This window comes from Phyllopteryx taeniolatus, chromosome 8 (genome assembly GCF_024500385.1).
Source record: "Phyllopteryx taeniolatus isolate TA_2022b chromosome 8, UOR_Ptae_1.2, whole genome shotgun sequence".
Classification (NCBI taxonomy): domain Eukaryota; kingdom Metazoa; phylum Chordata; class Actinopteri; order Syngnathiformes; family Syngnathidae; genus Phyllopteryx; species Phyllopteryx taeniolatus.
Window position 1 is genome coordinate 22,424,902 of NC_084509.1, and position 22,805 is coordinate 22,447,706.

Consider the following 22,805-nt stretch of genomic DNA (forward strand, 5'->3'; position numbering starts at 1 on the left):
GCGCGCTCATCAAAGTCACACAAAAGTATTTACAGATTTTGGAACCCGTCCACACATAAGGCGCGCAGCATTATAAGGCGCCCCGTTCATTTTGGAGAAAATTTAAGACTTTTAAGTGCGCCTTATGGTCGGGAAAATACAGTAATCATTATAGGGAGTATTATTGATTTTGATTGTATTGATAGCAAAATCTGATAATTGCGAAAATGTCTTAATGAGGTTAAAAACAGTTTGCAGTGATGCCTTGGGTTCTTGTAAATAAAGAAGGATATCTTCTGCATCAAGATTGATTTTGTGTTCTGACACAGGAGTACAGATACATTTAATATTAGTGTTCTGCCGTTTTGCTATTGCCAGCGGTTTGATAAATAGTGCAAATAGCAGGGGCGAGAGTGGGCATCCTTGTCTAGTTCCTCTTTGTAAAGTGAAACTTTGTAATGTGACCCCATTTGTGGTGACAGTTGCTTTCTGTGAGTTGTATAACGTTGCCATCCAGTGAATACATGTGTCACCGAATGCAAATTTGTGAAGTACATCAAAAAGAAAAGACCAGTTAACTTTGTCAAAAGCTTTTTCTGCATCTAGTGACAAGACAATTGTTTATATTATTACGCTGAGACAGGTTTATCAGTCGTTTGACATTGTTGATGGAGCTCCGTCCTTTCATGATACCTGTTTGGTCACAATGTATTATCGACGGAATAATTTTTTCTAGTCTGTTGGCTAAAGCCTTAGAAATGATTTTGATGTCCTTATTAATTACTGACAGTGGTCGGGAATTAGCTGGATGAGTGGGGTCTTTCCCTGGTTTCAGTCGTAGTTTTATTGCGGCTGTATTCATATGGCTTCTAATTAGGCCTTTATCTTTTATCACTAACACCATTCTGGAAAATAGTGGTTCTTGCATCCACCAGAAATGTTTATAGAACTCCCACCATTGCCTGAAGCTATACCTGTTGGTATATTATTTAAGGCATTATGTAACTCTGCGAGGGTTAATGGGCCGTCTAAAAACGGTTTACTTTCTGAAGTTAATTGAGGGATGTTTAGGTTATTGAAAAAAGTTGCTTATTGTGGGATGAATATAAACTACTGTAGTAGTTGTAGAATATCATTAACATCCTGTGGTGATTGAGTAAATTTTCCATTTGAATCTTGTATGGTTTTCTTTGTTACGTTGAAGTTGGTTTGCGAGACATTTTCCTGATTTATTATTGTGCTCAAAATTAGTGTATGTTAGCTGTTGTCGTAGAAACTCTCTTCTGTCTTTGATTTATTTTATTTATCAGTTGGCTGGCGACCAGTTCAGGGTGTACAGCGCCTCTCGCCCGAAGATAGCTGGGATAGGCTCCAGCATGCCCGCGACCCTAGTGAGGATAAGCGGTACGGAAAATTAATGAATGAATGAGTTAACATCAGTCAAATTATATTCATAAGGAATATATGCTGCATTTTTGCAGTATTTCTTACACGTGCCGAAACTCAACTCTATTGCATGTATCCGGTTTTCAAATAAAGGAATTTTAAAGTGTCATTAGAGGCATACATTTTATGCGTGGTACTCATGTTAATGGAACTTGTTTACCTGGTGAAGAACCGTGCCTTTATTCGAGGATGTGAAATGATGAATGTCGAACCTTTGCTTCAATGTCAGGTTCTTGACCTGTTGTCTCAGCTGGCGAATTTAATTTCGGAGAGTTACATTTTCATCTAGCGCCAGGTGGTCCGTGAAAACATCGAGCTCTATTGTCGTAGATGACACATCTGCAGTCGGACACAAATGCTGACGTGCTAATTTTCATCCAAAAGCTTGGCTCGCCGCATTTGTTTGACAATTTGGCAGACCAGTCTGCGCTAAGATGGGCATTCTGACGCAGCGAGGGAGTTTCCGTGGACATGTGCTTGGCGAAGCGACAATTTGATGGCAGAAAGTTGATCTAAATTTTACGCCTGCTCTTCCCATGTCTAAATACTGGTGTAATGTGATTTTATAAGCTGTTTATTGTATAAAAACCTTGGGAATTTTTCACACAAATACTAGGGTTAGAGTAGGTTCACAAACCAATTTATATCCAACTTGTTAATGCACTGCAAAGTATCGAGTAAAAAATTTACTGAGGACAAATATAGATGTGTGTAACACTGACTAAAAATACAACATGGAAAATGAAGGACCTGAATACAAACATGTATAATTCAGTGGATATCAGAATTTAATAGCACTAGTGAATTTTTCAATATCAGTTTCCTTACTTGGTATGATACCCTTCACAGTTAGACCATCAAATTGAAGTTTAACAGGAGGCCTTTATAATCGGAACTGAATCCAAGTTTAATAATAAGGATTAAAGTATGCGCGTAATCATGACCACATCCTCAACACTGCTGTGACTCGTCAAAATTACCAGCAAGTCAGCAGTGCAGAACACAGAAAACAACCTGTGCACTAGCGATAGAAAACGGTCGAAATTCACCAATCATTTCTCCTTCAACGAATCGAACAAGAAACCATCTAATTCTATACAAACACGCTCTTCATCATTGCTAGTAACTTGACCGTTTGGACGACGCCATGTGCTTCCTGCTGGGTCCTTTTGTGGTCAGTTCATTCTGTCACATTCAGGTTTTCGAGGTGGTGGAGGCAAGAAAGTGAAGGACCCAAGTGCAGGGAAAATGCAAAATCTAAACACAAACTAACAAAGAAACACTAGGGAACAAAGAAGAGAGGAATCTGACGGGACTCAGGAGACTAGATGAGAATAGACCTACGACAGTCGACATAGGACAATGAACCGACAAGCACTGAAAGAAACCAGGGCACTAAATGGCTACGAGGAACACCTGGACAAGACACGAGTGTCTGGAGGGAGCTAATTGGTTGACACAAGGTAGAGGGTTCACAATAACAGGTGGACACAATAACTAAATGAGCACAAGATGAATAACATGGGACACGGGAAAACATGAAACAAAACTAAACATAATCTAAACTAAAACGCAGACCATGACACGCTGATGGAGTACTTAGGGAAAGAGCTATTTCTAGCCTACAATATAATAATTCTGCCGTGGGAAGTTTATTGTATGCTGTCTTCATGTCTCAACTTGCGAACGCCCTTGTGAAGTCACACCACATGGAGTAGTCAGGTAAAAAGTGATACGTTGTGACTTGACAAATAAAAAAACATACTGTACTAGTAAACAGAAGGGCTTTGGAGCCAGATGATCACGTTTCAAGTCCCGGTGCGGACAAAATTTAGAATGCCAACCAGTTGTTGGAGGGACGCTAGTCTCCTTCCTGACTGCTACCAGGAGTTGATTTTCCGCTTGAGGGTTTATAATAAGTCTAAAAAAAAAATACTGCGAGTTCAGATATGGTTCAATTAGAAAGATGTGGCCGCAGTCTTTAGCTACTGAGCTTAGTTTAAATATTACAGTATATATTCTCTAGTCAGTATAAGCTCACTAGTAGCGCAAGATCACAACACTGCTGAAGACCATTGATCATACATAGCTTTTGGAAAGAGTGAATCCCCCACTGCTGACGGTGTGTTGCAGCAAGACGAAGAGAGGCATCCACTGATTGTATACATTTCAGTGATTTGATCTTCTAAATACAAATCTGCTGAAAAATATTTGTGTGGTCTGTGCATTGTGGGTGGTTTGTTCATTATTCATCTGCCCATTTATTTGGTGAATGGTTTGTTTGACTTCCCGGCCACTTTGTGGTATCGGCTCTCATTCCACAGAGCTGTTTGAGTTTTCTGTCAGTGCTTACCACTTTGGCATTGTTCTGAAGTAAGTTCTGAGTTGTTTAACAGTTTTCATTGATTAGATTCAACATTAATTGTAATTTCCAAGTCAACAGTCAAACACAGATATCACAACCCAGCCAATGTGTGTCTCTCCTGATTTAACTTGTTGCCTTTTTGTAATGTCACAGATGCATTGCTAATTAGATATGAGCTGAACTTCTGAACTGTTTCCTTCATCGTGTGTTTGTCTGTACATGTGTTTGCGTGTGTGTGCGCGCACACAACTGAAACAGGAGGTGGTAGCACGTGGTCTAATGAGACAATCCAATAGCACACATGCACCCATGCACACAAACCCCACAGTTGATGTGTGTACTGAAAAAAGATGGGTCTTGATGCCATCTTGCTGAGAATCCCACACTTCACTAGACAACCCAGATGATTTGTTTCACAAAACGAGTGCGACAACAATAAAAAATTTACAATGTTTACAAGGGCAGGAAGTTATAATTTGATTGGAAAAGTGGTCGGTTTATCTTATTCATGGGCCGAGAACGCGTTGTTTGCTTGGCTTGACCCCTAAAGGGCATACCACAGTTGAAGCTGCTGCATTACTCACCAGTGAGTGTTTTCTCTTAGATCTGCTATTATAACTCCTCTATTTGAAACAAGGCCTATCGCTGCTGCATCTGTTTCTTGAAACAATGCTGACTGATCGAGTCTTTTATAATAGACCACAATGGTATCAGTTTGGAGATTTACTTTCTGACTATCTGTGTTTTATAGTAGGTCAGGCATGAAATCACTCACTAAAATATTATATCTATAACTTATTGCCCCCAAATCTAGGGACTTTCAACACTATCAGAGTCCCTAACACCGTTTCATCTTTATGATTTATTAAAATACAGTGGGACTGCTAAGTTCAAAATTTGAATTTTTATTTTTCTTATTTTTTTTTAAATCTGAACAAATGCTGACTGGAGATTTATGTTAAAGGAGACGTCCAATATAATTTTTCCCCCAAAATGTACAGCTCCCAGTTTACTTGCTTTTGACAAAATACCCCTAAGATCAAGAATTACGCACTTACACCTGTTTCACAATTCGCTGAGGGGGTGAGCCTGTCTCATGAAAAAGAGCCAGAGCTTACCATGCCCCATCAACTGCTGAGTCATTGTCGAGTATGGCTTTCGGTATCATGACGACTGTGGACGGAACTAGACAGTTGAGAAGAAGCAAGTGGCTTCGACTTGCGCAAGCGGAATCTCAGATGTAAAAAAAAAAAGTGAGCAGACACGAAAGCGTCTGTTGTATTTCACTCATGGAGGTAGCACTTCATCACCAAGTCCCCGAATTACACTTTTTCAAAGCTATTGTGAAGTCTGTGCTCGCTGATTTGCAGCAAAATAATCAATTGCTCACTTCAGTCATGCGAGTTTCCTAAAGCGCTTAAAGTAGCTGCCATTAAACCTCTTCTAAAAAATAGAACACTGAACGCTTCCATGTTAGCAAGCTATAGACACATCTCAAATATCCCTTTCATAGCCAAGATTGTTGAGAAAGTAATTTTTTTAATTCTTTAACTTAAATTCACTTTTTGAAAAATTTATATCAGCTTTTCGAACTCATCACAGTACAGAATCTGCTTTTATCAAAGTGCTAAATGATATAAGGTTGAATACTGACTTGGGAAAGGTGTCAATTCTGGTCTTGTTGGATCTCAGTGCGGCTTTTGAAACTGTAGATCATAATATACTGCTGAACAGGTTTGAAATGTGGGTAGGACTAAATGGAAGAGTCCTTAAATGGTTAAGGTCCTACATGGAGGAAAGGAGTTCTTTTGTAACCAATGTTCAATCTCATCGAATGGCAATGACCTATGGGATCAGTTCTTGGACCCCTCCTGTTCAGCCTGTATATGCTACCCTTGGGTCAAATTCTTCAGAACTTTAATTTTGACTATCATAACTATGCAGATGACCCACAGTTATATCTAGCAGTGTCTCCAGATGACTACAGTTCAATTGAGGTGTTGTGTCACTGTCTAAAACAGATAAATAACTGGATGAGCCAAAGTTTTCTTCAATTAAGCCACAATAATACTGAGATAATTGGTTTTGGCAATAAAGAATAGAGGATTGCTGTTCGTAAATACCTGGAGTCACTCTCTTTAAAAACCAAACACCAAGTCCGAAACCTTGGTGTAATGATAGATTGCGACCTGATTTTCAACAGTCATATCAAATCAATTACAAAAACTGCCTTCTACCATCTGAAGAACATATCCAGAGTAAAGGCTTGCATGTGCCAAGGAGACCAGGAGAAGCTCATCCATGCTTATATTTCAACTAGACTTGACTATTGTAATGGTCTTCTGACCGGACTCCCGAGAGTATTAAACAGCTGCAGCTCATACAGAATGCTGTAGTTTGGGTTCTGACCAGAACAAAGAGGTCAGAACATCCATCCATCCATTTTCTGAGCCGCTTCTCCTCACTAGGGTCGCGGGCGTGCTGGAGCCTACCCCAGCTATCATCGGGCAGGAGGCGGGGTACACCCTGAACTGGTTGCCAGCCATTCGCAGGGCACATACAAACAAACAACCATTCGCACTCACATTCACACCTACGGGCAATTTAGAGTTGTCAATTAAGCTACCATGCATGTTTTGGGATAGTTTTGGGAACTTCTGCTATGTGGGAGGAAACCGGAGTGCCCGGAGAAAACCCACGCAGGCACATGCAAACTCCACACAGGCGGGGCCGGGGATTGAACCTTGGTCCTCAGAACTGTGAGGCAGATGCTCTAACCTGTCCCCCACCGTGCCACCAGGTCAGAACATATTACTCCAATTCTAAAGTCTTTACACTGGCTCCCAGTCAGCTTTAAAATATATTTCAAAGTTCTGCTACTGGTCTCTAGATCACTAAAATGTTTAGGGCTTGAATGCATGAAAGAAATCCTAATGGAATATAAACCCAGTAGGGCTCTGAGATCGACAGACTCAGGTCAAATAGTGGAGCACAGAGTCCAAAGCAAACATGGTGACGCAGCACTTAGCTATTATGCTGCACACAAATGGAATAAGTTGCCAACAGAAGTGACGTCAGCCCCAAGTGTGAATGTTTTTAAGTCTAGGTTAAAAACTCTTCTTTTTTCTCATGCTTTTTAGAGCATTTCCACTTTTAAATTATATTTTAAAAAATTTAAAGAAATTCAAAAAAATCTGAATTGACCTGCCTTGTGAGCATATAATTTGTCATGCAAATGGGGTGCTTCATGCAAAATAACTCTCTTCAAATCACATTTCCATGTTTTGTTACCTAGCCTTCTTCGAAAATTGATGAAATATTTTTTCCCCCTCAAAATTCTACACACACCACAAAATATTGACACTGTAAAAAAGTACAGTAGGCTGGGACCAGCTGCCTTCTTTCTAGCTAACTAGATAGCTGGCTAGCTAGCTGGCTAGCTCTCATCATCTGCCACACTGTGGTGGATCCTGCTCAACTTTCTCCCTTTCGTTCTGCCTGTTCAAATATTTGTAATCATTCTCCAGATCTACACACGCCATATGATGTGGACCCTATATTTCCAGGTATAGGATTAGATTTCAGTCTTGATCGATGTTCCTTATCCATGTCTTCTTCTCCTCAACGTCCTCTTAACATTTCACAACCCCATTCTTCCATTTTTCTTTTCCAAACCTCTGGGGACATTTACAGGGACATGACAAGGATAGCATTACATGGCGGGGGCTTAAACGAGAGCAGAACCCACATCAGCCTCAGACACATAAGCCTTAAAAGGATCTTTGCTCTTACAGCAGAACAAATGGGCCCACAAGAAACAGAAGCAGAACTGAGGGGGTGGTCTGGGAAAGGCTGCAATTATCATGCACAGTGTGTTCAAAGGTCTTCTAGGACAGACACACATGTGTGGCCCCTGCTGCTTTAGCTATGAGCACACGTACGCTGAAAAAAAAGATGGTTGATTGGATTTAGTTTCCTCTCGTGGGGTGGAGCAGGAACGCACACAACTGTTTGAGTGTGAGAGCATTTCAGCAGAAATGCATGCGGCCCTTCACTTACTGGCCTACTCATGCATTTCCCCTGCGTTCCACTGAAGTAAATGGGTTGTTCAGTAAGACTTATGCAATTATTTCTGCCTTTCCGCAATGCATCCTTTCTGAAGTGTCTGTGTGTGCATGTGCGCGCGTGTGCATGTGTGTGGGAACGATAATGGGTATCTCCTCGCATCATAGCAGTATACACACTTGTCTCTCGTGAAAAATGTATGCTTTCAGAAACAAGGGAAGCATAGGTAGTGAAAACATGCACACATATAGTATTTCTGGCAATATTAAAAGAATTAATATGGATGAGCACGAGCCTGATTCCCTCTCACTACGCATATGTATCAGAAAATTGCCTGAGTGAGTTTGTAATGCTGCTTATCCGTCTGCCAGATGACCATTAGTGCAGATAGCATTTCCTCAGGTGGCTTCAAGGTCAACACTGCTTTCTCACTGTGTATGTGCATATTTATGTCAGTCTTTTTTAAACTATTTGAAAAAACACTAATCTTGCTGCAGTATTTGGTGGATTTGGTGTTCAAGTATTTTCTTTCAGCGCAAAGGGAAGAGGTGGACGTGGTTGCTCATTTGGCTTTATCACAGCGTGTTAGTGTGTGCGCATTAAAGATTAACATTAAAGATAATTATTCATTCTGAAATATTGGTGGAAGTACAGATGAAACAGTATGAACATTTCATATTATGATTATTGTGACCAAAATTATCACGATCATCTGCACTACTGCCCTTCTGCTAAAACAAATGTAAACAAACAAAATCAAGATATGCACACCGAAAATATTGGAACTTGTTTTATTTTAAATACAAAAAAAGGGAAAAAGAAATTGGAAACAACAACCAAAATTGAATTTTCATGCATGCAAGACCCCACAAAATTTTGTTAAAATGACAAAGAAGAAATTGATAGATTTAATGGATGTGGGAATCTATAAATCCATCACTCAATTAATTAATTGGAGCCTTTGTCATTAATTAATCTCATATAATCAAATAGAAATACTGTATGTGACTCAAAAAAATATTTTTTTCAATAGAAATAGATTAATGATAACATAAACAAGAAAATGTAATCAAATTCAAATTAAAACTTTTTCATCCAGATTGCCTATTCTCGTTGCCTATATCAATTGTCATTTTAATTGAATTATTTTTATTGTACTCTTGGCCGCACGGTGGTTGACGGGTTAGTAAATCTGCCTCTCAGTTCTGAGGGCCAGGGTTCAAATCCCGGTCCCACCTGTGTGGAGTTTGCATGTTCTCCCCGTGCCTGCGTGGGTTTTCTCCGGGTACTCCGGTTTTGCACATAAAAATTGCCCGTAGGTGTGAACGTGAGTGTGAATGGTTGTTTGTTTTTATGTGCCCTGCGATTGGCTGGCGTCCAGTTCAGGGTGTACCCCGCCTCTCGCCCGAAGATAGCTGGGATAGGTTCCAGCACGCCCGCGACCCTAGTGAGGAGAAGCGGTACAGAAAACATACATGCAAATCAGTCGCTTTTCTGCGAAATTCGCCATTTTGAACTCAAAATAGGCCATTTACGTAAATCGGATAGATCCGATGAGTTTTTCCTGGAGGGGGGTGGTCACCGTCGCTGTCAGTGACGTCATAGGCTGTTTCGTACTCCTTGAACGCTGGCAGCGAGAGCCATTCCGCACATCCACCATCCACACACAGATGTAATTGTGAATATTACTTCGCGGCGGACTAATATGCAGCCTGAGGTTCCGCCTGTGCGCTCGAAGTCACATGAGTTGACGAGACCAGAAAAAAAACATCCGCCGCTTCTGCTGTTAATAATTCACTTTTATGCTGTTACAATGATCTAAATGTCGCTCGCTACTTTTACTGATCAATTATTGCTTATTTATCAACTATTTCGTGCGAGAGTCTACGACTTCGACTTCCGCATCATCCAATTTAAGCGCTAGTGACGTTTAAGTCTAGTTCACTAATCAAACAACACAAATAAGTCACATCACATCACACAAAGTCTTCCATTTGGCTTCCCGGACATTTGGCTTCCAGCCACATCCCAGTTAGAATAGTGTGTGCACAATTTTGCAACCACATTTTTTTCTGTTGTTTATTCTTACTGTATTGATTTTCAGTCGCTTCTGTTCTCATTATGGTCGTGGGTGAGCTGGAGCCAATCTTAGCTACTATGCATATAAATGAGTTCTAATAATATATACGTACAAAATGATGTAAGTATTATATTAGTCTAACCCTGGGCATTCAGGGATTCCTTCTTTCTCTTTTTTTCTCGACACTAATCACTTAAGTGCTCGGCGGAAGTAATAATGTTACTTTTTTTTGACAGATACCACAAATTGAACCACCCATCCAAAGCATGACTACTGTTACAAAAAAAGATTTTACAAAGTGATTAGTGTACCATCACGGCAGAATTTTTATTTCCTTCCAAATATTGTGCAAGACACTAAATTAGACTTGCAGTTGGCTGGCGATCAGTTCACCCCGCTTCTCTGGTCAGTCTGCTGGGATTGGCTCTCATGTCCATGTGACCGTGAAAACGATAAACATCGTACAATTAACTATATTAATAGAATAGATTTTTGTTTAAGTTTACTTGCATAACTATGTTTTAAAAAGAAAAATAATTAACCCCATTGCACTGAAGCTCTTTCCTTCTGTTTGTGAAATTTAGCAAAAAAATGAATGGCTCACAGTCCCCTGGAGCCTGAAAGACATTGGTAGTAAACATACTTTTGTGTGTTTCACTCACAATGATTACTTAATGTAAGCAGACATCAAGCCATTTAGGGTTTAGTGGTTCGAACAGAACCGCTAAGCAGCAGCAGCAGCTGACTACAATGTTCGTAATGTAACCAGACATCGAACATGACCATGATTTCCCAAATCAATTTGTTCAGTTGGGTGGATTTGGGGATTCTGCAAATGGCAATTATCTGTAATTCTTTTATACTTGAAAGAAAAGAGGTGGTAATGAGTAACCTCAATTGTTTTGTGTCAAAGTTATTGTGAAAGCAAAGCTGGCATCAAATAATTTCTCAAAAAGGTTTTTTTTGCATATGTCATGCACCCGGAGTAGATTCTGAGTCAGAGAAGTACCTGTGCTATTAAATTCTTGAGAGTCCCTAAAAATACAATATTTAATAGTAATAGGACAATTAAAACTATTGTGGGCTTCAGTCCTTGGCTGTGACATTGCAGTTGACGACTGTACACACACACACACACGTACACATACATATCCGTGTTAATCAAATAGTGCTGCTACAAGGACAACATGGAAGCACTGAATTAAGCGGTGTCACACACTATTCCTCCCCCATCCAGCTGCTATGGAACATGAGAACGCCTGTGTTTACCCAGAAAAGCGTTCTGAAAAAGACGTCAGAGAGAATAAGCAGTGGAGGCTTAGAGAACAAATGCTTTGGTAGAGGAGATGGTAGAAAGCAGAAAGGATCTCTGCAAAATCACTTACCTGCCCTGCATGTCTTGAAAGCAGAAGAATAATGGGGTCTGGGAACTCACTCTGAACATAAACATGGGTTTGATTTCACACTCTTTCTGATTTTCCCTTTTCCCTCTGCAATCAATTCAAAGTAATGACTTAATTTTGGTGTTATTATCAGCAACACAACATTTATTCTAGAGTTGGGGTTTCTTTCATTATATTCAGGAACATTATTCCCGCCACATATGTGTAATTGCTGATGAGAGATTTACAGATGGACAAAAGGTAAAATGAAAAAGAAATGGTTTGGTCTCCTTATTTCAGTCTATTTGTTGCGTTCCATGTTGTTACACAATATTTATAGGTAGGTTGAGTGGAATTGTAACAACCAGCATGAGTACACCCATATTTGGCAAAGCAAAATGTTTAGCTGAGGGTATATTGATTTAAAACAACTGGGAATGATTATTGAGACTTGTTTGTTTTATTCATGTCTTTGCTTCAGTGTGTTGGGGCTGCTCAGATTACATCAGCTGCCGTAAAAGAACTTAAGCACAGTCAGTCTGCTCACAATTCCAGATGGAAATTTGACCCTCCTCCTATTCAACACCCCTTGTGATTTCTATAAAGTCTCCCCCTCACCTCTCTAACTGAAAGGAATGACCCCATGCTATTGGGAAAGTACTCATTTAAAACAATTTCTCTCTATAGGGTATGAAAACAAACCTGGACATGTCACTGAAGCCTTGTATATCCGAGTGAGGGAATCATGACGGGGCGAGCAAGATCAGAATGAAGAAAAGTGAAAGATAAACCATTTGCTAATGATTGTACATTCTCTTACAGTGAGAGAAACAAGTGGGAATCAGGGCAGGATTTATTCGAACAAAAGCAAATGAAGAGCTGCAACGAAAAGGGGCCAAAAGCTAGGAGAGGGACGTACGAGGTGATGGCAGAACAAATAAGACACATGGAGCCTGATTTACTTCTGGTTTTCATGTGCAAAAATAGATGTGGTAGCTGATCTACTAACTGGGTGTACCCAGGATTACGTCTGCCAAACATGCAAAATTGCTGCGTAGTACATTTAGCGCGTTCTGGAAGGAGTTTAGGGCAAATAGAATAATTTAGCGCTGCAATGAAACAAAGATTGCAACATATACTATTCAGCAATGTCATTTTGAAGCTTCTGAACATTCTAAGGGCTGACTTGGCGTCAGTCACAAGGAGTCATGCCATTTCATGTATGAGAAAACTACTTTCAACTCAGCATTTATGCATGTCTGGGTCATTTAATTTCATGGTGATATTTGGTGTTGGCATCTTCCAGACCATTTTTTGGTGTTTTAAATGTAATGTTAGGCAGAATGGGCGAAGCATCAAATTGCCACGCTCTCAGGACGTGTTATATCAAATCTTGGCTTTTATGCAGCTGCTGGCTTCTTCAAAATTATCGAAGCTATCGATTTATTTTCTGTAACTTTGTCTCTTTCACTCACACTGTTCCATGATGAAGACCATCTGAACTACCAAGTAAAACATGGAACCCTCTTTTAAATATGGTTGTCTCCACCACTTTTTCTGAGTGAACATGCAATTTAGTGCCCGCTATTTGGGATTTTAGTAAAAGATCACAGTCTCAGTAGATCACAAGCAACATGACCACCAACAGTGGATGCAGTCTGTTAGATTAAACATACAATTTGGTACTCGCTATATGGGATCTTCGTAAATCAGGTCCACAGAGCGTAAAGGATGTGAAGAAGATGAATCGGTGTTAAAACAGCAGATACAGCTATTTAAAAAGAGGACTTAAGAAGGCTAGACGGGACTGGGATGGTTTGTGGGTTGGTCAGGGGGGTGTTTAATACTATTAAACAATTTGCATTGACAGTACTCACCGAGTTCGCAACAGGTCACATGGTAATATAAAGGAGTGGATCAGATCCTTTGACCTTTGGAATATGACTGGGAGGCAAAATGAAATTACATAAATAATTCTCATCAGTCATGTTACCAAACTGAGTGACCATCAGTTAATGAGAACAGAATATCAATTATTTATGTCATGTACATGGGAATCACAACAGGCACGCACACACACACATTAAAATATGTAGATTACACATTTAAAATATACCGATAACTTCGATTATTTCAGCAATACTTACCATTCAATGGTTGAGTTCAAATATATAATTAAATTGGTGAATCCAATCATCCCTCTAAACCAATAGGTGTACAAAAACACCAACTGTTTTTTTTTCTCACCAGTTAACTCAGTCATCTTGTGCTTGATATAAATCAAAATCAAATAAGTTACTTACTTTCATATAATATTTCTGCCTTTCAAAGAAGAATGGGTGAGGATGTGGCAGAATGACAACGAAGGTCAATGTACAGTGGATATAAAAGATTGGCACAGCCCTGTTCAAATGCCACGTTTTTGTCTTGTAAAATAAAATTGATCAAAATGATTAATTTCAAAACATTTTCCACCATCAATGTGATCCATAACCTGTACAACTAATGTTTTCTTTCTTTTTGTGAGGGAAATGGAAATAACAAGTAAAAGGTTCCTTATTAAACTCAAAACATAACAAGAAGTTGAATTTTATAGAATATTTAATGACATCTACAAGTGATATATAGGGAAACACAAAGTCTAACTACAGGAAGAAAATAACACGAAGGGTAACGACAAGGGAAGATAGGACTGTGTGTTGCTGGAGTAAAGTGGAAAACTTGAACGTTTAAATGTGTTCAGTCTGGACGAGAGAGAGAGAGAAAGAGAGAGAGCAAAATAGGGATTTTGTGTGAAGCTAGTAATTTCCCCGAAATTATTAGGCACTAATATTGTATATTCTAGCAACGCTTGTCGTGTTGTACTCACGACCATAGATCAGCTGGTCGGTGGGGATGGTCTTTCTCCGGACATCTCAGGAGGAAAACGGTGCAGGTTTGGTGGAAGAAGAAAAAGATCCAGAAAAATAAAAACAGGCGGAAGAGGAAAATTGTTGTTGTTCGTCACGCTTCGTTGAGAGGATATGACCGTTTCACTCCCTGCCGGTTTTCAGGATCCGCTAGCAAGTAGAGAGAACTCACGAGCCATGCCAAGGTCACCCAAAGCAAGCCAGAGAAAAGCAAGAGACACGAAAGAGAGAGGCGGGATTCCAGGGTTAAATACCCAGGGGGCGTGACTAAGGGACAGAGAAGGTTGGAGAAGACCACAGCCATTGACTTGAATTTCAGTCTGCAATTTAGCCATAAGAATGGTGTAAGAAATCTTATATAAACATAACATGCTCCAAACTTTGTACTCTCACTCACAGATCAAGCATTTAGAATGATTGTTTAAATTTTAGTCTTGGCAAATCAACTGTTTATGGTTCAATCACATTTCATGCCGTTTGGGCTTCAAGACAAGCAGTTCTCAAAGTCTCGCAGCTGCACCTGTAAAGTTGACACACTGACACATACATCAAGGCATACATTTTGAATATTTCTGCAGAGTTTGTGAAATATCAAAACGGACATTTTATCTTCAGTTAAAAACAACCATTCCGGGTTGCATTACTCTCAAATGCCAGTGGGTGGCGCCTTGCATGCATGTTTGAATATTAAACAAATAGTTCATTGCTGTATTTGCGTTCCATTGTCGATCTGTCCCAGCTTGCTCTTCTCCGAGAGAGGATCCCACCTTTTGGTCACTATATTCAAAAGAAGGAAAGGAGTCTTTTTGAAGACGGAAATCCAGATTTGACTGGAAGCTGCTTATTAGGTTAAGGTCCAGTAGGCGTCTTCTAGTAGTTGTCTTGCACAGCAGGGCCGCTTGGAAGAAAGCAGCTTATCAAGTTGTGGGGGAGTCACTGTGACACCTCAGGTTGCGGGGAACATGTCTGCTACACAGTGAAGCACTTTTTTTTGTGTTATTATTTTTTTAAGACCATATGCACCCATGTTACTGTACAGTACAAAATTATTGTTTTGTAGGTTTTTTTTTAATGGCCTCAAACGTCCAGGACATTACAAAGTTATTGTAATTAAATAATAATAATAAACAATTGTAAGTGAATGAAAAAAAAGCTTAAAAATGTTTAAAGTTTCACATTCTAATTTACCGCACCAGTGTGCTTGGTCATGGTGACATTGTTGACGTACGGTACTATTCATAGGCGAGTCGCTTTCATGAGCCGCAAGGAATTTGTGTGCTTCCTAGTTCCAAATCTGTTGCCAAGGGCAAAAGGCTTGATTAAAAAAAAAAAAAAGATTCTCTACCAAAAATAGCATGTTCCAGACTCCAAAGACTTGTGTTTTGTACTCCTCAGCGCCGCAGCCATGCCGCGCTCTCTCTCTGCTCTATGTACAATATTGATACAATATGCTATGTGCTATCGTCACATGGCCACCACCTCAATGCCCCACATTCAACATAGCCGCTACGTAGGCACGGGAGGACTAGTATTATTGTATATCTGTAACCCGGAAATAGGTCAGTCCCATTCTCTGCCTGCATTGTACCACAGGCGCCAATAAACAACAGCGGCCAATTCTCGAACTAACAGACTTTGTCAACGGCATTGTAAGTGACAAATGGAAACTATTTTTGGACGAATTGTTCAGTCCCAACGGTCCGTTTTATCCTATATCCATTATATCGGGGTCCGTTTTATCGAGCTTCCGCTGTACTGACTTGTTGACTTACAAGGGAAAATATTGTTGTCGATTGGCTGCACACAAATGTGCAGTTGCAGGTTAATTGCCTCGCTTATGAGTATGTCGACTATGTTTTAGAATCTGACTGGCGCATCTGTAGCAGCCTGTCCCAATTTGTACATTTTGACCTCCCACCTGTCCCCAAGCTTAGTCCTTACAGTCTGTGCTACTGCTAGCCTGAAAGTCTAAAACTCAGTGCAGTGTGTGACACAGCCACAATATGACGGGGGAGTTGAACAGAATGACTGACTGGGCTCCTCTGTTAATTGCTAATCCATTACTCTCAGACAGATTACCTATACTGTACACCAAGGACATAAACACTGGCTCTGGCATTGACAGCCTACTGCCTAATGGATATTTGTGTGTGGGAGTTGCACCTCGTGCCCCCATTTATTATATACAACCAGTTGTTTTTGCTGCTGTAACCTTTGGGCTATTTTACATTAGGTAAAAGCCATTTGTGCGTGCATGTTTCACAATAAAAAGGCTTTCTATCAAACCACAGTGAGTAAAACCCACAAAGAACAACATACTGTAGGTAAATGTGAAAAATGTATCATCTACAGTTCATTACTACTCTGACAACATCAATTGAGGTTTAAATTTCAATAATATATATATATTTTTATTCCTTACGGTTTTAGTAATACACTTTGAAATACAATTTAAGCTGTTACCTGCAAGATTGAAAGTAGGTGGTATCAGAGGTTCTAAGACGATTATAAAATGCCTGCATGCATTGTTTTCCCTCATTTGGAAGCTTCTTCTTGTTTCTTAACCACCCTCTCAGTTCTATTCCTCCCTCACATGCAAGGAGATTAAACACTCCTGGTTGAGTGGCGAGAGACTTGATCCCTCGCTGACTTCCCACAATTAGCACTGATTGTGTTCAATGTAGTGCCTAGCCAAGCTTGAAGCAACTCTCCCACAACACTGAACTTGATCTTATTTTCACCTGCAACAGCCTTTTGCTGAAAGACAAGAAACAGAATACTTGTTATTGCTACACAAGTAATACAGCTCGTTGGGTTTTTGACACCGAAGGTTTTCTTGATCTGTTCAGTTTGGAAGCAGCATGTTGGTTCCCTGTGCTCGGTACATGGAATTGTAATTATTTTGTTGTGGAAATAGGAACACTATGATATGGATTCTACTATTGATTTAATTGGGAGTTGAACTACTGCCAACAAAAGTAAAACTTTTATGAGTTGAACAAGTGAGACACCTTTGTTTTTGTTTTTTACTAGTTTGTCTCAGAGATGGTTGCTGTTAAGGCAGTGAAACTGAAGTTTGGTGCTGGACACATTTTCTTTCTGTTTTTTTATGTGCACTTGCTCACTCACTCACTCACTGACTCTTTTTTTCTTGTCCTGTTCGGCCGTTAGGCCAAGCAGAATGGAGGATCTGTATCCCTTTTATGCCGGAACAGTTTTACTGTGGAGTTTTTAAGATGCTGCTGTGGTTTCTTAGTATTATGATGGATATTCAGGTTAGAGCGTCAGCCTCACAGTTCTGAGGACGGGGGTTCAATCCCTGGCCCTGCCTGTGTGGAGCTTGCATGTTCTCCCCGTGCCTGCGTGGGTTTTCTACAGGCACTCCGGTTTCTTCCCACATCCCGAAAACATGCATTAAGATGGGTTTGAACCCCGGTCCTCAGAACTGTGAGGCAGATGTGCTAACCAGTCGGTCACCGTACTGCCTGCATTGATTGCATTGATTTAAGAAGAAGCTTCACTATTTACTTGACAAACTCCGGCAGTTCGAGGGTGCTCTGGAGTGTTGGAGTCTTTTTTTATTGCTGCTTTTAATTTATTGTATTGAAGAAAGTTTACGCCTGGAATTTTGAATTCTTAGAACAGGTCATCACGTTTCCTAAAAACATTACCGTTAAATAGTTGTTGTAGGTGATGAATTCCATGTTTTTCACATGTGCTAAAATTAAGGGTTATATTGTTAATTTCGAAATCTGGATTATGTCAGATTGGGGAGAGGATACTGGGAGCTAATTGAGATCCTGTAGATTCTAAATTTTTCCACCAAGCCATTAAGGTGGATGCGATTATTGGGTTCTTGAAGCATTTATGGCGTTTAAGACTTTTGGGAGTTTGATGTTGTTGCAGTCTATCTGTTCTAATTCTAGCCAAGAATGATGCTCCTCATTGTGGTGCATCCATTTGATGAGGTATTGTAATTGGTTAGCTAAATAAAAGTGTTTAAAGTGGGAACATTTAGGCCTCCCTCGTGTTTACTTTTCTGAAGAGTAGATAAAGTAATTCTATTTTTCTTATTTTTTGAACAAAAAATTATTACAGCAGAATCTAATGTTTGAAACCATTTAAATGTGGGCTAAAATTAAATCATTGAGAATAAATAATTTATTTGAGGTAAGAGTTTAATTTTTATTGTGGATACTCACTCACTCACTCACTCTCTCTCTTCCTGTCTCTCCCTCTCGCTCTCTCTCTCTTTCTCTGTCTCTCTTTCTATCACACAGAAGCAAAATGAAACAAACAAACAAAAACCAAACATTTACCCACACACTGGTTTAAGCCAAATCAGTCTGTGATGAAAAGAAAAATGGTTTTAATTGGTCTTACTATGAGTCATCTGGGGATTTTGGCATGCTACATTCTTTGAAATGGCCATGAAAAAAATAACAACGGATTTGGAGTAATTGACTTTTTCCTCGGCCCAATGGCATTTAGCTGATTGATGTGTTTAACAGTGTCGACAGTCATGGTTTCAGTCAGTCTTGTGGGTGCAGTTCTCTCTGTGGATAAGATAATACACACTCCTATTTCTTGCTCTTGTTTGTTTTCTCCTATAGCTTTAATGCACTTTAATCCATCCACCAGTCTACTTTCTTACACTCTTTCCAGATAGACTGGCCTTTATTTATCACAGTAGGAATACAAGACAACTCTCTTTTTTTTTCTTTTTATTCACAAAGCAAGACTTGGCAGTGAGACGCCTTAACTGACAAAATAAAATTTTCATGAAGCATGTATTTCTTTTTTGTAGTGTACGTACATGAATGTTAGTGATGTTTAAATCTCTACCTCTATTTACGTACTATTTTCGATTTGCAAAGTCTTGGCATGGACTGATGTATGTTTTGCTTCGCGCTGCATAACCATTATTTGCTCTATGCATAACGGATTACAAAAAGTGTACTACATCTTGTGTATGTTCTTTTGATCTTATGCCTCAGAATGGTTCCTAATAGTTACTATCAGCCAAAACCACATCGAGTTGTCTGCTCCGCAGCAGAAGGCAGCAGCCTGATGTGCATGAAAGCGTAAGTTCTGCCTCCACACAATCGCTCATCCAATCACAAATCTACGGCGTGACAAAAAAAGTCTGAAAATTATTTTATTTTTGTGGTAAAAAACTCTCTACAGTATGTATGTTATTTTTTGTATTGTAGCGCCTCTTAGGTTAAGACAGCAAATGGTTAATGTCAGCGTAATCACATCCAAATATACAACACGATAGTTGTCTGGAGGTGTATTTTCCGCCTGTGCACAGTTGCTCACCCAATCACAGATCAAGCAACACACTCCAAAAAATGACTCATTGGATGAACACAAATACATTTTGGGCAGGTTTTCCATCCATTTTATTTGTGTGACTCCAACTCAAACTTAGTAGTTCCGTATAATGTGGTATAATTGAGTCAGCCAAACACATTTTCATCAAATACAGCCAAAGTAAAATAAGTACATTAAGTGACCTAAATTGATTCACATCAGTCCAACTCAAATTACTATAATTAGTCTAAAATAAATTATTTTAGCGTTTACCCCTCCCCACAATTTATTTCACACAACACAAAATCTGGTAAATGTGTTTTTATTGAAAACTGACAAAATAAAACTACATTCTTTGGAAATGCATTTTGAACTTTACATGCTTAAATTTTTAAGCTTCTTTGTAGTTGTATAAAACACCTTTGAGTCTAGTCACTCATATAGTAACGCAGGTTAGTGTATCTTGAATTAACACATTTTAAGTACCGTATTTTCACGACCATAAGGCGCACTTAGAAGTCGTAAATTTTCTCCAAAATGGACGGGGCGCGCCTTATGTGTGCACCGAGTTCCAAAATCTGTAAATGTTGTTGTGTGACTTTGATGAGCGCTCCGCTTGACTGACTGGGAGCATTTCCTGCCGACACGCTGCTTATACAGAGGAAAAGCGGACGTGGCTGAGGACAGCATGCAGACGTAAAGGGGGGAAGGGTGCGCATGAAGGAGGACGCTAAAGGCACATCCCGAGTAGGTATATAGTGCCGGTCAAGCCAGCCTCCCAAAAGGTTCCCAATAAAACGGACGTCAATGCTCTTCGGTTAAGGAATGCAACCAGCAAGGTTAATTTGAATCTTGAGATGCATTAAAAAATGTAGGTTTCAGAGACTTTTATTTTGAAATATAATATCAGATCTTCATCAAACCTCTTTTAGTGGAGTCCTTGGTGGTCTGTCACAGAGATCTGGACTTGTCTTGTGATACCAATGGGATTATGTTGGGGTGGCTTTGGCTCAGTAGGTAGAACAGGTTCGAATCCCTGCTACGACTGTCCGCATGTCGAAGTGTCCTTGGGCAAGACACTGAACCCTAATTTGCTCCCAGTGGGCATGGCAGCCCCTCGCATGGCAGCAGTCGCCCATTGGTTTATGAATGTGTGTGTGAATGTGAGGCTTTGTAAAGCGCTTTGGGCACTGTGATGATGTAGATAAAGTGCTATATAAGTGCAGTCCATTTAGCATTTATTTTTCCTAAGATATCAAAGAAACTACATTTTTTAATGTATCTCAAGATTCAAATTAACTTTTCTGGTTGCATTCCTTAACCGAAGAGCACTGACTTCCATATTATTGGGAAGGGTGTTCAAAGTGAAGTGAGCGGCGTGGGAGCCATGGATGACAGATGGCGAATACAGCTTTACTAAGACGAGGGGGCAGCGCCGGGCGAGTTACGCCACAATTTGTGAATGGATTGGGGATGCTTGGGCGAACTGTCTGCTGGCACTGTTCGAGCTTTCGTAAAAGCCGGCATCATTTCTGAGGAGCCGCACGGCAACGAGACTGACTCGAACCTGCCGTGTTTGATGGAGAACTTGCCCAGCTGTTCATTTCGGATACAGAAGATGAGGACTTTGATGGATTTGTGGATGAGGATTGATAAAAAAATAACATGAGTACATTGTTAAATACTTCAATAAAGTACAACCGAACTCAGTTTCGCTCCCGCTGCCTTTTTAAAAACATTGTTTTAGCGTGCATGCATGCTACCGTATGGTTTAAGTTAGCGTATGTTTTACCATGCCTGCGCCCAATAATACATTGCGCCTTATGTATGTGTTAAATACAGAAATAGACCCCGTAACTGAGACTGCGCCTTTTAATACGGTGCGCCTTATGGTCGTGAAAATACGGTACTAGAAAAGCATCTTCGATGACAGTCTTGGACTGTGAGCACACACCCTGAGTGTCCTTTATGAAAAAGGTTAGATTTTCAGCTGCTGTACCTTTGATGGACCCAAGCTAAGTAGCTTGGGTCCATCCTAGTTCATAATGATCATCTGGAAAAACTCAGAGGTGTACTTCAGGTTTTCTGGAAAGACTAGATGAAGTGCCCTGATGAGCCCAAACAGCATGATCAACACCATGATGACACTGCCAGCGTTGTTGAGGACTTTAATGCCCTCGATCATAATTCCCACATCCTCTGGCTCCTCATGTCCATCTTTTCGGATTGTGTAAATCATTATGACTGTGGTGGTGATGTTCTTTTCTGCATCCTTAGCGACCGCGGGCTGAACAGCAACACAAACACAGAAAACAAATTAATTAAAATGCAACACACGGGGGACAACAAACAGAAATCCATATACAAAATGACATACAGCAGTTTAAAGCAACGGTTTATCAGTTGTTATTGTCAAAAGAGTGGGATAGAATAAAATGTGTGCACGAGCCGTCTTGTAAACTCTTAACGCAACAGTGGCGCAGCAGCTAAAAATAACACTGATTCAGTATTAGCAAATAAAATATTGCATTAACAGACCAGTGCGGTTAATGTAAACAATAAGTACTGTACTCACTTTAATGTACGCACAACACTTGGTCACAAACTCTTAAATGCTTTCGCCCAACTTGATTCGCTTGCAGCAAGAAAAAAAGGAAGGAGGTCACGTGCCAGGTGCTACTCGTCTCTCAATGGGCAATTTAGCTACCCTTTGGTGTTTTAATAATATACTGTACTATAAATGCCCCATAAATGACCCGCCTTCCATTCATATGGCGATTTTTTAGAAGTGAATAAAGCACAAACATCACCAATTTCGAGTCATACATACATACATACATACATTCAACAGAATCCACGAGTGGTGGGGGTGGGGCGCTATGCGGAGGGGGCATCTGGCAAAACAAATTATTTGTTAATAATTCATATTCGTAGCGCCCGTACGTACACGTACACTTTTTCCAGAACACGTTCTGCGGTTAAAACACTAGTTAGAGTAACTACAAACATGAGTAGTCCTACTCAAACTCACTTCTAGTGTAGGCCATTTTAGCAGTTAAACCTAGCATAGCAAGCTAGCCCGTAATGCCTGCCCAACTACGCTGACAGTCTTCGCGGTCTTTTGGGAAAGGTTTTTAAAAAAAAAATTAAAAATAAAAAAATAATCAGTACTCACCAGGAAGGGAAATCACAGCTGTCTTTCTCCACAGCAGCGCCGCCACAAATTGTCGAATGTCGCTAAAGAAAGCAAGCTGACATCGCAA

At 40.0% G+C, this 22,805-nt stretch overlaps 1 protein-coding gene and 1 long non-coding RNA gene across 6 annotated transcripts in view; one reads left to right on the top strand and one right to left on the bottom strand.

The window, feature by feature from the left end:
- The window catches only part of fat3a (FAT atypical cadherin 3a), a 182,270-nt gene that overhangs the window by 43,904 nt on the left and 115,561 nt on the right, over window positions 1-22,805 (top strand). The gene's annotated exons all lie outside the window — the stretch shown is intronic.
- Window positions 10,331-16,809, bottom strand: LOC133482333 (uncharacterized). Its single transcript, XR_009789757.1, has 4 exons — window positions 16,690-16,809; window positions 13,195-13,261; window positions 12,020-12,038; window positions 10,331-11,425 (listed from the first exon to the last, which is right to left on the bottom strand). It is a non-coding gene; the product is annotated as an uncharacterized LOC133482333 (long non-coding RNA).